Source organism: Tiliqua scincoides, chromosome 2 (genome assembly GCF_035046505.1).
Source record: "Tiliqua scincoides isolate rTilSci1 chromosome 2, rTilSci1.hap2, whole genome shotgun sequence".
Lineage (NCBI taxonomy): Eukaryota > Metazoa > Chordata > Lepidosauria > Squamata > Scincidae > Tiliqua > Tiliqua scincoides.
This window is the reverse complement of record NC_089822.1, coordinates 230,364,767-230,380,604: the sequence shown is the minus strand read 5'-3', so window position 1 is coordinate 230,380,604 and position 15,838 is coordinate 230,364,767. Positions and strand designations below refer to the sequence as shown.

At 42.9% G+C, this 15,838-nt stretch overlaps 1 long non-coding RNA gene across 1 annotated transcript in view; it reads left to right on the top strand.

Moving 5' to 3' along the window:
* Positions 1 to 12,098, top strand: part of LOC136640901 (uncharacterized) — a 59,658-nt gene extending 47,560 nt beyond the window's left edge. Inside the window, exon 3 of the long non-coding RNA XR_010793831.1 lies at positions 11,729 to 12,098. This is a non-coding gene — a long non-coding RNA (uncharacterized lncRNA). The remainder of the gene's footprint in view (positions 1 to 11,728) is intronic.
* Positions 12,099 to 15,838: the final 3,740 nt, after the last annotated feature.

The window sequence follows — 15,838 nt, the reverse complement described above, 5'->3', positions numbered from 1 at the left end:
CCTGCAACTAATTACTTCCTAGTGCTGCTATAGCCTTTAAAAGCACCATTTGCTGCTGCTACTGCAGCACCTTGCAGTGGGAGTCTTGGCTAGAAAAAGTGCAGAAGCATGATGAAGTGCCCTCTGCTTCCACACATGGAATCTGAGCCAGATTGAAGCTCCATGCAGCTGTTGTATTGAGACAAAAACTTGCCAAAATAGACTATGATGCATTACAGCTCAATCCTAAATAAACCGACCCTCACCCCCCCTCCTGTGCTGATGCAGCTGGACCAACAGCACGCACACTGCATCCTATGGGGGGCTGTCACAGAGGTCTACATGGGGAGGGAACTGTCTGAATGGATCTCCTTGGATTTGTACACACAGATTTTGTCAGCACAGGTCCAAGGAGAGCAAGGGAGATGGAAGGGGAGAGGGAATAGCAATAGGATCATAGTGAAATTTGCTGCTGCTCGGATCTACCTGTCCCTCCCTATTCAGCCTCCCAACCTTACCTTCCCCACCTAGAAACCCCCCATTCCTCCTCCCCATCCCATTCCCCTACCACCTATCACCTGCCTCCGGAGATGGCTTATCTACCTCAGCATAGACCACCCTCGATGACAGTGTGCCAGGGCTGCTGCTGCCATTTGTGCCAGCACCCCCAAAATGGCCACTGGTATCATGCTGTTTGTGACCAGGGTGACCAGATGTCATAACCATAAAAGAGGGCAAGGTACCCCAAAATGTAGGACACCCAAGAACAATGTAGGTCATGACAAAAGAAAAGTTAGACTTGTGTACTGATTTCATGTGGTTAATTTAGGGAGACAGACCAGGGACAGACTGCACTTGCTCCCGGTGTGGAAGGGATTGTCACTCCCGGATCGGCCTTTTCAGCCACACTAGACGCTGTTCCAGAACCACCATTCAGAGCGCGATACCATAGTCTTTTGAGACTGAAGGTTGCCAACATAGTAATTTAAATACTATATTACTTATTATTAAAATTAAACCTATATTGCATATCATCATTGTTACTGGCATCCTTCAGTTCTGGAACAGCGTCTAGTGTGGCTGTTCCAGAACTAGAGGCCAATTCGGGAGTGACAATCCCTTCCACACTGGGAGCAAATGTAGTCTGTCCCTGGTGTGTCTCCCCAGTTGTGGGCCTTCCTTCTTTGCCTCTTCGCCTCAGTCTGTTGGGCAAGTGTCTCTTCAAACTGGGAGAGGCCATGCTGCACAGCCTGTCTGCAAGTGGGATGCTCAGAGACCAAGGTTTCCCATCGATTGAGGTCCATTCCTAAGGCCTTCAGATATAATTTCTTACATATACTGGTAACTTATTAATTATAAGAAGGCTATTCGCTGCCTGCTCACAGGGAAAAGGAAGACATTCACGTTCTTTTCCAGGACATGAGGCTAAAAAAGAGGACATGTCCTGAAAAAAAGGACATCTGGTCACCTTGTTTGTGACATCGTCAAGTATGTACGCTATCATATGTGGCTTTACACCACCACGAAAGCTAATTAGAATTGGGCTGCCAATGTCACATTTAGTTTGGTCTAACAGACTATTCATGCACCTGATATTACTGAGTGCACAGCATTTGGAGTAAGACTGTCGCACGGCATATATTTGTGTGCTTAGGTAATAAACAGAGGTTGGAGACTAGTTCACGACATTGAAACCTGTAGAAGCTGTCCTGAATCTGGCTGGGTCAAAGATTATAAACAGAATCACAAGAGGCCTCAGAGAGAAAATTGGTCAGTAACCATGTGTCTCATGACCCTTGCGGGTGCCTACGTTCTGTGTTTGAAGAGATCATGGCACCTACAGTTTCCTACACCCCAATTCTTCCTTCTCACCTTTCTAAATACGTAAATAATGAGTAGAGATGTTTGTTTCCGGTGAGTAAGATAGGGTTACACTCTAAGTCAGTGGTTCTCAAACTCTGGATCCATGTTCTACCAGTGGGGTCACAAGCCAATTTTTGGTGGCTCACAAAACTGGCAGGGAAGATGAGGCTATGTGCATCAAGCTTTAAACAACCTGCTTCTTAGGGGGAGCACTGCTGCCCAATCATCATTATAGCCACAGAGGCTTGAGCAGCTGGTAAAGTGAAACTTCAGGTCGGTCCTGATGCTAAAAAGTGAAGCATCAGGTGGGTCCTGATGCCAAAAAGTTTGAAAACCACTGCCCTAAGTCTTACGGAACACAATGGGCTTACTTCTGAGTAAGGTAAAGAACACTATTTTCAAACACTTTTAAATAATGAGGTTTCTGCAAAAAAGTTTACAACACTGTTCCTCTGGTCCCTCCTTGTATTTGGTCCCAAGACAAGCAACTTGGAAAGCTTCACCAGTTTCTACTGTTTAAAGAAGATGATGATAATATCAAAGTAGCCCTTCTGCTTTTGCTGCAAACCACATCTGAACAGGATTAAGCTAAAAGCAGTCAACATCTGACATGCTGCAAGGCTCTTGGGAGATGACCAATATCCCTCATTGACTTTCTTTTATACCAGTGTTTATTTAGCTCTTCTATACTGCTGTTAAATAACATGGTTATGGATTTTTCTTTTTTTCCCCTGCCCTTTGTAGGGAACTTTGCAACAACTTTGCAAGAATTACCTAGGGACATCTACCGATAAGATGAAGAAGGTATTTGTGCTTGAAATCTTAGTGCTGGTGCACAAATAATCTTCAGAATGGAGAAGTGTACCTTATAGAGTGGAGAGGCATGCAGAGAGCTCCCAAGGCTACAGTCTTTGACATACTGTACATTGTATTCACCAGCCACACTTTCGATAGTACATCAGATCAGTTAAGTGAAGGACTACACTTCACTTTCTACCTTCTTGACAATTGTTCTCATTCAAAGGATGGGGCGGCTGCATTCTTGCTGGGCATGCTCCTGCAAGCAAGTTCTTACTCCACAGGGAATTTACTTGCTCATTGTCCTGGATGTATTATGATCTATTACATTAAAAAGTCAATTTTCAAGATTCTTTCGTACTCTAGTAGTGTGACCAAGAAACAGTGCCCAGGATGTAGCTCTGCAGATAGAAAACACATTGTCTGTCATGAAGTGGATTTTCCCCTTGGTTCTATTATATGAATTATTATGATTATTTTATTATTATTATTATTATTTTTTTTTAAAGTCCCAGGTAGGACTTAACCCACAGCCTCCAGCAGGGGGCTCACTCCAGGAGCTTAATTGTGGGTTAAGTCCTAACTGGAACTTAAAAAAAAAAAAAAAAGGTCAAAAAAGAGCCTGCCTGGGACTGAACTTTGAGGAGTTTTGCAGCCTCAACTGGCCCCCCTTTGGGCAACTAGCAACCAACCTTTATATTTTGCAGCCATGGAGCACCCTTCCCACCTTAAAAAAAAAAAATTCCTCAGTGGGATTTGAACCCCTAGCCTCTGGCTCCACAGACCTATAGTTTAACCACTGAGCCACCAGAGCTCTTAGGCTCAAAGTGTTTGGAACTAACACTTGAGGCACTGATAGCCACCAGCTGGGCTGAAGACCTTATATATTAGTTCTGAACACTTTGACAATAGGCTTTCCTATAGCCCAATGGAGAGAGTGCTGGGCTGTGGAGCACAAGGTTGGAGGTTCGAATCCCTCCCTAGCCAGCAGTGCAGAGTGGGGTGGTGCAGGCAGGGGAAAAAAGGTGGGGGCAACGAGGAGGGGAAAAAAGGGGGCGGGGTGGTGCAGGCAGGGGGGGAAAAGGTGGGGGCAGAGTGGAGGGAAAAAAAGGTGCCGGAAAGCCGTTCCGGTGCATTCCATTACAAAAAAAGCCCTGGGCCTATCTAAAGGACAGATATGAAATTATGCAATGGAAAGTAATAGATTTGAATCCTAATGGAATGTCAGGAAAATATTGTAGTATTAGTTTTAAAAATTGTATGGATGAGTGTTTAGATGATGAAAGGCAGTAGCTCTATGTTTGTTGGATAAATCATGATCATTTTTAACAGTTTTTAAATGCACATGTATTAGACCATACAATACAGCTATAATGCATTAGGCAAAACCCTATTTTTTTCCCTAAAGTAGCACTCCAGGGAGTTCTATACTGTGCATATTATGAGACTTTTATTCTTTTTAATTTAACTAACATGGAAAAAAATGAATTATGTACAAACAGCAGTCCCCTTACATTTCAGTTATGGCAGGCCTGTGTATTAATGAATGAAATGGACTAGGTGGGCCTATGGCCTGATCCAGTGGAGCTGTTCTTATTTTCTTAAGGCATTAAGTCTTGTACTCAGGTATGTGGGAAAGGTGCCTGGATTTGGCTTGACAGTGGGTGGATCCAGTGGGTGGTTTTCCATCTCAGCAGAGCAGTGGAAAGAGTCTGTTTCTCTTAGTCAGCAAGTGTAACTGAAAATGTAAGGCAGAGCAGAAAAGTACCAAAGGGATAATTGCCACTGAGATTAGCTATAAATATTTTACTACCTTCATGGTGGAACTGATAAGAAATAATAATACTTACAATGCCACATAATCTGCTTTGATATTTCTCCATTTTGTACATTGATATATTAAAATCATAATGTACTGTACACACACGCCGGACTTTTCTCTGCTTGCATAATATGTGCTGACAGAACTGAAATATTACTCAGTTATTGATTTTGCTTCGGTCCTGGGTTATATTGTGATTGTGTTTTATGAATCATTTTACCTTAAGGAAATAAAGCAATCATAACTTTTGAGAACTGCTTTGAACTTTTAGATTCCCCCAATGCTTTACAAAACTGATCGTTTTCTATTACTCAGCATTAAATGTCCATATCCCAAGGCAGATTCAGAATGTGGATAATTAAGAGACAAAAGACCATTAAAGTGTGTTATGCAACTATCCTGGTCTATCAGGCTGCTTTCTACCTGGTCTTGTCTTATGCACAATTCCTTCTAATTTCACAAATTCACAATTTTCATTCCCATACCATCAATTTTCAGGCAAGCAAATCCAGTTGCCCACCATTCTACTTAAACTTTTTATTGAGGTACCCCAGTGATGTATCTAGCAGTTGACTGGTTCATGGATGTCATTGTTAACTGATCAGATACTTTCTTTGTTCTAGATTATTGGTCCAATGGATCCTCTGCTGATCAATTGTTATAAATTTGCATTGTGCAAAACTTGAAAATCATGTACTCTCCAGTCAGTATCAATATGAAAGTTTTCGGTAAGCTGTGCAGACTAACTTGGAATATCTTTAAATTCACTTTCTAATTAAAAAAAAGTCAAATGTGTTTGAAACATATATTTATTTTGAGATCTGCTCATTTCATAGTACACACTAGCTTTAGCTAAACCAGGCTTCAGTCTCCAAACACTTGAATTAGTCCCAATGAATGCCTTTTGGCCCAAATCCTATTCAGGTCTTACACTACTGGAACTCTTGTTCCAGTGGTGCAAGGCTCTTTATGGCTGTCACAAAAAGCAACAGGTCATTGGGCAGGGTCTGGCCACTGTCAGAAGTGGTGAGTGGTTGGATCCATGTGCTGGTGGATCAGGGACACCTGCCAATGCCGGTAAGTCAGAGCAGGAGGTGGGAGAGAAGCAGAAAGGGGGAAGAAAGAGGCAGCAGTGGGGGCAGGGAGGAGGGCAGATCGGGGTTAGGAAGGGGGTGGTATCAGAGGCAGTGGCACAAACCTATATCTTATCCCTCTTGCCGACATCCTGCCCCCCTTCCCAGCCTTAATACTCCAACCTAGGGCCACACAGACTCACTCCAGCAATATAGCTGATACAGGTCTGAGTAGACCCAGTGGGCCACCATGGCTTATTTCTGGGCAAGGGAACAAATGTTCCCTTACCCCAAGGAGGCCTTCAGAGGCCAAAACTCCTTTGTGAGATACAACATGAACCATGTGGAATTGTACTGCTGCATGTGGAGATAAGTAGAATTGGACTGTTTGTCATGTCACTGTACAGTTTGATCTGATGGTAGCCTTGGAAAAATTGTGATTTTTTTGAATCTTGTATAGTACCATTGTTTTACTTGCCATGCAACAAATTCTTGGTAGATAATGTAGAGATCTTATGGTGTAGTGACATTTAGGGCTAGGTTGTGCCATACAATAAAAATTTCAAGCAGGGGTCTACATTCAATAATGAACTATGGATCAGCTATGGATGATGCAGACTCAATGGTTCATTCCTGGTGTTGTCTTCAGACTCCTCAGATCTGGCAATACTATCTAAGAGGCATCCCTGGGATACACCAATGAACACCAGGTAGTGTTCAGAAAAGCTGTGAATGGCTCAGTGAGTTGTAAACAGTGACAGGGCAAAATCCTGAACCTTAAATCTTATATTGACATCTGTCTCTTAAATCTCATTAAGATCAGACCCTGTGCACTCTAGAGTCTGATCCTGAATCTAATTGAATTTGTTATGTGCTTATAATGCTTGATATGAGCTCTCACTGTTGCTGCTACTCTCTCCTTTTCGTAAATTACTGAGGTGCGGTGGCAACAACTAAGGCCCAATTCTATCCAACTTTTCAGCGCTGATGTGGCCATTGCAATGAGGCATGGGATGCTTCCTGTGGAGGGGGAACAGTTGTGGAGATCTTTTCAAGGAAAGGGAATATTTGTCCCCTTACCTCAGGGCTGCATTGCAGAGTGCTGGAAAGTGGGATAGGATTGGGCCCTAAGGCTCATGCCAAATGCTGAGGAACAGACTCTCTTGGAGCCTGGATTCTGCTACAAGCCTGAGCAGCATGTAGACTTTGGGAACGATGGTCCTCACAGCTTCTTTGCTGGGTGCTATGTCTGGAGGATGTTTTGCAAAACATACCTTGTGCCTGAATTATTTCTGGAATCACCTGGAGGGGAGAGTGTTTCTATATGTCTGCCTATTGTTCCTTTTAAGGCCAAGTATCTTTTTTACACAAGAAAATGAAAGGAAGCTTGAAAAGCATTCTTAGCTCAGAAGAAAAACCATTTGTTGTTGTTGTGTTGTTAGGTTAGTTTTTCTGTCTTTTTTTTTTTAGTGCTCCAGTTTAGGTTGGTTCATTCAATAGACTTAAAAGAAAGGTTGCCCTCATTGTTGCCGTTTATGGCAGGGAGGTTCTGTCTCTTCTCAATCTTTCCTTTCTGTATCTTTGCTTCAAAAGATGATGAGGAAACACTTTGATAAGTTCTCACACTTTTGCTTTGCAAGACTCCTGACTCTGCACTTAAAAAAGAAAATGGTCTTTTTTTGTTACTGAATGAAGAAGTGCTGCTTTGAAGGAAGAATGATTTAAGAGAAGGGTTGGATAGCTGAAGCTATCAGCTAGACCAGGGGTGTCAAACATAAGGTCTGAGGGCAGGGTGACCAGATACAATGGAGGACAGAGTGCCTATACCTTTAACCTTTGTATAGAAGAGGGAATTTTGTCAGGGGCAGCTTTTAAAACCCTTCCATGTTGAGCCGCACCTGCCAAACTTACCGCACCTGCCAAACTCTTCTATACAGTGGTTAAAGGTACAGGAACCCTGTCCTCCATTGTATCTGATCACCCTGCCTGAGGGCCAGTTGAGACCCACATGATAATTGGGTTCACCCAGCACCACTTCTGCCAAGGCTCTTGGAAGGAGAGACAGAAGGAGACATAGGAAGGCAAGGAATGCTATGGGACAAGGGGCAGACCAAGAAGGGTGAGAGAAGATTAGAGAGGGAGACACTTCTAAGGTGCTGGAAGAGCCCAATTAACATGTGGGCCACCTATTCAGCAGCACCGCTTCTGCCAAGGCATCTCAGCTGCTGAGCTGCATAGTGATGCCTCAGAAGAAGTTGTGCTACTGAAAGGGTGGCCTGTGTGATGATTGGGCTCTCCCATGTCTTGAAGTTATGATCAAGATTATACAGATATATACTGCATGATTGAGGCCAAGGCTGACCCAAGACCTCTGGCTCCTGAGGCAACATACCAAATGCTATCCCATTACCTGGTGATGTGCCAATCTCTGCTCCTTCAACACTAGCCCACTGCTCCCCTGCACACTTCTGTTTTGCCCCCCTCTTCCTTCTCCAATACAAGGAGTGAAGGAGGTGGATCAGTGGAGGCAAGCAGGTGGAGCAAAGTGGGTGCCCCTTATCAGTCTCCTGCCTGAGGAGTTGGCCTCATGAATGGTCCAGCCCTGTTAAATGCTGCCAATGTAGTGAAGTCATTGCACACAAATGGAGCAGCTGCTATGCAGATGTAGTTTCAAGTGAGTGCCAAGTGGTGGCCATTTTATGTGACATTTTATGTTCATTGATTCATGAATGACATGAAGATCTTTTAAGTCTTTTAAGTACTTGTGATAAGTCTGATCAGTGTTGCAGGGCTAGAATACAAATTCCAATCACGCTCTTGAGACAGAAGTTTGGTTGATTTTGTATTCTTGATTTGTAAGCTCTACATTTTGTGAATTGCAGATAAAATTAAATGCAATAAATTGTCCTGTTTATTGGAATTATATGGCTATCCCTGGTCTAAAGAAAATAAAAATAAATAGATGTTATACTTACTTTTCTATCTTGGGGGAAGGAAAAAAAAACCTGAATAATGTGCACTTACAGCAAGCATCATTAAGACAAAATTAATAGTTGAACTGCAGAGGATAAGTGATTTTTCTACATATCTATGGCAGCTATTTACTTAAAATGTAATTACTCATATAAATCATGGAATATAGTTTATAACCTTAGCAAAAGACTTAAAATGGAATCAGAGCTACCATCCAACTAATAAAGTGCATTTACTGAAGCAACTGCTAGTACCTCATCAGCTTGTCTCTAATGGTTCGTGATCTGTTTGTGGCATGTCTAGCGCATAACTTATCAAGCAGGATGCAGACTAGTGGGGAAGACAACTGAAATTGCCTATAAATATCACAATTGGTTTGTACAATTCCCAGAAGTCTCTGGCTAGTCACTCTCCATGACAGAATGGAAGAGATAGACCTTTACTCAGACAAAAGCATTCTTAATGGCCCAGTCCTACTGAGAACCTTTGCTGGTGGAGCACACAAAAGCACTGTAAAGTGGCTCTTAAAGGACCTTTGCCCAGTTTTGCAGGTGTCACTTCCAAGGACACAGAAGACATTGACATCGTTGCAGGGGCTTGAAGGAAGTCCTCAAAAGAAGGGGTAGAGTGATGTCCCATGGCCATAGTAGGGGTGATAAGATTTGTGTTCCCCAGTGCAGGAATTTCAGGTGAAGGAAAAAACAAGTGTGCCATCTAGTCATGCATCCAGAGGCATGACTAGAGTTTGTGTCACCTGGTGTGAGAGCTCATTGTATCACTCCCATGATGGACATCCTCCCATACCAGACCATAGAGAATAAATTATATCATACACACAGCTTAAATGCAGTGTCATCACTAGGGCTGGTGTAATCCCCATTTTATTTATTTATTTATTTATTTATTTATTTATTTATTTATTTAAATATATATCCCCAACAAATCACTAACCAAGAAAAAAACCAGTGGCCAACCTGATGACACTCACACAACTGAATAAGAGTTCTAGTATTAGCTTTGATACATAGAAATTAGAGCTGACTCATATTAACACCTTATTGGTTCCCTGCTGTGTCATAATAACACCCCATTGGCTCTCAGAATAATCAGTCTCATCGGTCTGTTTTGAGTTAAGAAAATCCACTTTTTGTTACATAAGGCCAATTGTATTTTCCTTTACTGGTTATTTGGCCATAACGTTTGATAAAATGCAAATATTTCAACATGGTTTTCTGCATTACATTCTGCATGAAATTACCTTTCCAATGATACACAAACATGATGGTATTATCCATGAATACAAATTTTCCAAAATATTTTCAAAATTTTGGCCACTAGTGGTGTCACCCCCCCCCCCGGGTGTCATCTGGTGTGGTCTGTACCCCCTCCTTCATACTCCCTAGTGACAGCACTGCATGCATCCTGCATTTTCATGCACTGCCCACAGCAGGGTCTCCTGCATTCAGCAGTACCTTTTGTAGGCAAGCACAGATGCCTGGGGTATCCTGCATTAGTTCAGGGGTGTTGCTAGCTGGCATGATCCCCCTTTCTTGTTAACAGAGGGAGGAATAACTTCTGAACAGGAATTATGTGGACGGTGCACGAAGTGCATACAAGTGCACGAAGTTAGGAACAAAAGAGGAGGAGGCAGTTTAGTGCACAGGCTAAAGCTTCAGTAAACTATCAGAAGCAATATTTCTGCTCCTCACTCCTCTGCATGACCCCAATCTCCAGTGCTGGATGGCCTCTGTTTAAGGATCTGCTTTACAGTCTTTGTCTCAATCCCACTCTGAAGATATAAAGAGTATTTATTCTCATAATATGTCCAGGGAAGTGAGACTGAAGGACAGCATCTGGCCTCAGGTTGCCTGAAGAGTTCATGGATGAGTTGGTAAATAACACCAAGACTCCCAGCTCTTCAAGTATATCCAAGTGTCAGGAATGCAGCTTTTAAATTCCCTACAGCAGAGGAACAGAGCTCTCTCATTTGAATCTAGTGGCTGCTCTTTGCATTGGAAGGAACAACTTAATCCAAACTGGTAAAACCACCATTGCACGTGATGTGAGACTAACATTGCATGAGGAGCAAATGTTATGCTGTAAACCACTAGAACTGCAATGCAAAAAAAAATAAATAAAAATTGTTAAGAGAGTTTGGAACATATCATGAAGTTCCTAAGCTTTTATTTGTATTGCAGAGAGAAAGAGCTGGTAGTGTAAAGCTCAGGGCACGTCATACACACTACGCAGCCTGCTGTTTGCAAAAAATAAATAAATAAATAAATAAATAAATAAATAATGGAGATCACATTTCAAAGTATCTGCTCTGGCAACCCAAAAAATGTAAAAAGAAAGGTTTTATAAACAAAAGGATTGTTCCTGCTCTCCCAAGGGCAAAAAGCAATGAATAAAACATTTGGCAGGACTACCAGAGCTTGGCTTTTTATATATTGCCTGTGTGTGTAGTGCAATATTAACCGGGGGGGGGGGGGAAGAGATTTTGTCTCTGTCCAGTGTTGAACTTCCTTTCTTTTATTAAAATGTGTATAAATGATGTCATGATAGCCAAACAGTTCATATAGTGTACAATACTCCAACAATGAATCACTGAGCTGGCTTACAGGGACCAAGGCCTCCTGACTCATGAATGGGCTGACCCTGACTACAGGAAAAGAACATAGATGTAGGAATGTGGAAATGTATACATGAAAACAACCACAGCCCTACCCTGCTGGATTCTGAGTTTGATTGCTGTCTCTAGAAGTCCTGTACTTTTGTCAACGCACACTCTATGTCCCACAATAGTACTGGGGAAACCACTGTGTCTTCCTGCAACACCAGTTGCAGGGTGCTTGCTAATGTGCTTGCCTTTATAGTGGCATAGTCAGGGCTGGTGCTATCATTAGGCCAGCTAGGCAGCAGCATAGGATACAGACTTCAGAGAGGCTCAGTACTGACTTTTGAGGAGGGAAGTATTGTACAGATTAGTTGTTTTTAGCCCATGTAAAAAATATAACTGACAATTTATGTTTGTTTTTTTTAAATCTTAAGATAAATACCACAACAAGCATAAAAAGTGAAAATGCACTTAAATTTTTATCTTACAGGCAAATTTTGGAGGGTGCAAGTAGTTAGCCTTGCCTGGGATGCAAAACAGCCTGGCATCAGCCCTGGACATGGTATGATTTGGATTCATTGAAACATTTTGTTTTGTTTTTAGCATAAACAATCCTTGTCTGACTCCTGAACACTTTGCCTTCATGTTGAAGCACGCCAGTCAAAACCGAATGGCACGTGAAGCTGACAGGAACGGTGGGACAGACGGTGGTACTCAGGAGAGGTGATAAGTGGATTTAGTGTATATGGTGAGTTGTGAACCAGAAGATTTACATTTAGAACTCATCTTGAAGATTTGTCCACTCTACTAGCAAACGAGCAAACAGAATGTAACACACACCTTGTATTAGGAAGCAAGGTTGGTGGCCGCCATTTTGCCATTTCCATGTCTCAGCTGTCCTAGATACTCCTTTCCATATAAGTTGTTGCCTGCATCCCCTTGTAGGCAAAGAGTGGACAATGCTTGATAATGGCTTCTCAGGATAAAATCACTGTTACAGTTCATTTTGCGCAAAACCATACGTTCTATCATATCCATTTTCCTGGGACTCATTCTCATGAGAAAATGGTTGGCAACCTTCAGTCTCGAAAGACTATGGTATAAGCCTACAGCACCCAGTATTCCCAAGCCGTCCCCCATCCAAGTACTAACCAGGGCCTGACCCTGCTTAGCTTCTGATATCAGACAAGATCGGGCACGTGCTGTCATGAGAAAATAGATCATGGTTGGTAACCTTCAGTCTCGAAAGACTATGGTATAAGCCTACAGCACCCGGTATTCCCAGGCGGTCTCCCATCCAAGTACTAACCAGGCCTGACCCTGCTTAGCTTCCGAGATCATGGTATAAGCCTACAGTACCCGGTAACACTGTGCCAAACAATTATAATGCAATGTGATGTCTTCACTTTCTAAAGATGGAATCCTATATATCTGAATGAAGCTATATCTCACAAACCCAGAAACTGTAAACAAGCTTTTGCTAAGGCAACTACAACAAGGCACATTAGTCAAAGACTGGGAAAAGAGAATTACACAAGGCCTTTTTTAAGCATTCAAAGAGCATTTTAACATGCTAGCCTCCAGAAAGATTCCTTTTTTTCTATCAGGTTTTTGCTTGTCTCCAAGGATTTATTTGATCTATGGTCCAGGAAGCCTGGTAGTGAGAAAGGCTTTTGATTTTAGGGGTAGCAGACCATGGCAAAAAAGCAAGTAAGATTTATGCACAATGACAAGAGGGAAAACCTCTTAGAAGGAAGGAATAGCTGCAGGCATCTTGGATCCACTTCCCTGAGCTTGAGAAAAACAAAGCATGCTTGAGCCAGCTTGCCTGCCATTGTGTGTTGGGGCATGGCAGGGAAATCCTACCTTACTGTGCTGTGCTATTTGCACAGAAATTGTTCTGCCCATTGGTGCTCTTTCTCTACCCACCCGTTCCTGTTCAGTAAAGTATTTTAAATATATACCATTCACTGCCACAGAAATTATTTGATAAACCAATGATAGTTGAAAATGTTTGATCATGATTCCACAGCATATACGGAACTGGTGGTGGAGGAGACTAAGGTGATCATCTGAAGATCCTGGAGTACAACATGCAAGGGCATGTACACCCGCACATACCCACACACAAAGTGCATGAAATTCTCTTCCACCGAACAAAGTCTTGTGCTATCAGTTTTGAAATATGAGGGGAGTGCCTAGATTTAATCTTGATACAGACTACTACTGAAGGGCCCAATCCTACTTGGGTCAGATGATAGTGGAACGCCTCTTCTGCTAGCACTTATTGCCATAAAACTTGACTGTGATGACTCAACTCTGGAATGACCTTGCCTCTGTTCCCTACCTTGATGTCTTTTTAAAGAAAACTGAAAATGTTGCCATTTTTTTTAAACATTTACTTACTCATATGCTGCTTTTCTTCCATCACATAAAACTCCAGGTGACATACATAGCATCAGCAGACAGTCACATCACATGGCAAGAAACTGACCAGATCTAGATTGGCAGAGCAGTGGTTCCCAACCTTTATGAGGCCATGGACAACTGAAGCAAAAATTGGAATTGTTGTGAACCATATGTAACCCCACATGTAACCCCACCACCTCCCTGCGCACAAAAAATACTATTTGGTAGTCCACAGGGAAGTGCTTGGTGAGACACTGGAAGTGCTGGCTGTGGGTGGTCCATTCTCTGCCCTCTCTGTTGGTCCATGAGGAAAGTGATGCTGGATGTGATTGAAGGCAATCTTTTCATTTTCCTGAGACCTTGTGGTCCACTTCTCTGGGTCTTTTGGACCACCTGTGGTCCATGGGCCACAGATTGGGAACCACTGCTATAAGGGGACTGGGGGTCCAATCCTATACAGTGTATGCTGGCTCACCACCGCTCACGGGCCCTAGCACTGGTGGCGGCTGGTGCTAGCTCAGCAAGCACCGGAGCTCTGCTGCTCAGCAGTCGTGTGGAATGCCAGGCAGTGGAGAAGTAGGTGGGGGCATGGGGGGGAGGCGGGGAGGAGGCATTTCAAGGCAGGGGGAGGGGGACCGGTGGAGCGACATGGAGGCTCAAAATATTACATGTTGACGTAGAATTGAGTAGCCCCATTGTGGGGTTAGTCAGCTTACCCTGGGGAAGGGGACAAAAGTTCCTTTATCCCAAGGAGCCGATGGTACTGCCTGTGCAGCGCGCAAGACACAGCGGCAGCCATTTTCGTCGCTGCTGCAGCCCTGGACACTGGGAGCTGATACCGCTGTTATATTTGGTTTCTGTTGCTGATTTGCAGAAGTTTTTATGCTGACATTGGTGTTATGCTGGTGTCCACTGCAGTAAACCAGTGAAATGTGAATGATGGGTGTGGATTCTTATATACAAGCATTCACACATTATGTTCATGCAGAGAATTGGGGCTATCTGCTGGTGGCAGTAAAATTTCAAAGTGGCAGCCATGTGGATTGGCTGGGTTGCCTGGGAAGTCAATGTGCCAGCAATACCAGTGATGCAGAACAATTCTGTGATCTGGCTAATCCAGCTAGCCCTCCCTTGCAGTGCTGGGTTTTCAGCAGAAAGGGTGCCCTGCTTGTAACACATAATTCAGCATCAAAGTGGCATTATCTCCCATACTCTTTTTCCAGTTCTCTAAATGGGGCTGTGAAATATTAGAAATTTTAAACATTTGATTTATTAATAAGTCTTTTTCATCTCATTAGCTGTGAATTTGTCACAGAGTAATGTATTCACGTTAATAGTATGTGGCTTAAAGATAAATGTACTTTTAAGTGAAACATTTGCAGTTGTGTGCTTTTTTAAAATTGGAAAGTACTCTTTCAAATGATGGACAGGACTACCGAGACTTTCAGTTGTCAGGTTCTGACAGCTGATCTAATAGTGTCTGCCGACTGAATCAAATTAGTTTTCCAGCATGGTATGTCCAAGATTATGAAACCCTTAAGGAGGCGGAAATGGGGGGATTATTTTTGTGATCACCAAGCTAGTTTCTGGAGCTAAGCTGAATTTTCTATTTGCATGTTGAACTATATTCAACATATGAGAATTCTTCATTCACTGGGATCCTAGGGCGTAGTCTGAGATCACTTGAATACCTTGCTAGTGCTAAGCAGGCTGAGGTTTGGCCAGTGACTGAGTGGGATATAAATAAAATAAATGTAACAAGTACGCAAATGATTAGGGGAAAAAACCAGTTTCTCTAATTTTGTTATGCCCTAGATTCAAAGTACTGTTCGCACAGATTTGTACAGGGTGGTTTTGTTTTAAAAGCTGCAAGTGATACTCAATAATTACAAAATCACAAAAATGGAGCAAAAACACAGAGATAAATATCTCAGTTCTATCCCCCACCATTGATGACAATACAGCCATGCTGGTGGAGCATCCAGTGGTGGATGGAGGACCAGAAGGCTAACCAGAGGTAAGTAAAAAGCATGTTTATTTACCTCTAGGTAGGTGTCCTGGTGGCCTGTGGGACTTCAGCTAGGTTGCTGGAATAAGTCCAAGGAGAGAAAGGGGCAGAATGGGTTGGAAAAAGGGGAATAGGATTCTGGCACAAGTTGCTCCTGATGGAATTCACCTCCTCCAACCCGTTCCCTGCCCTGAAACTCCCTATGCCTTCCCCCTCCCTGGCAACAACATGCCCTACCCCCAATTTACCAGCACCTATGGGGTCTCCTGGGACCACTGGCATGCATGCCACACCTC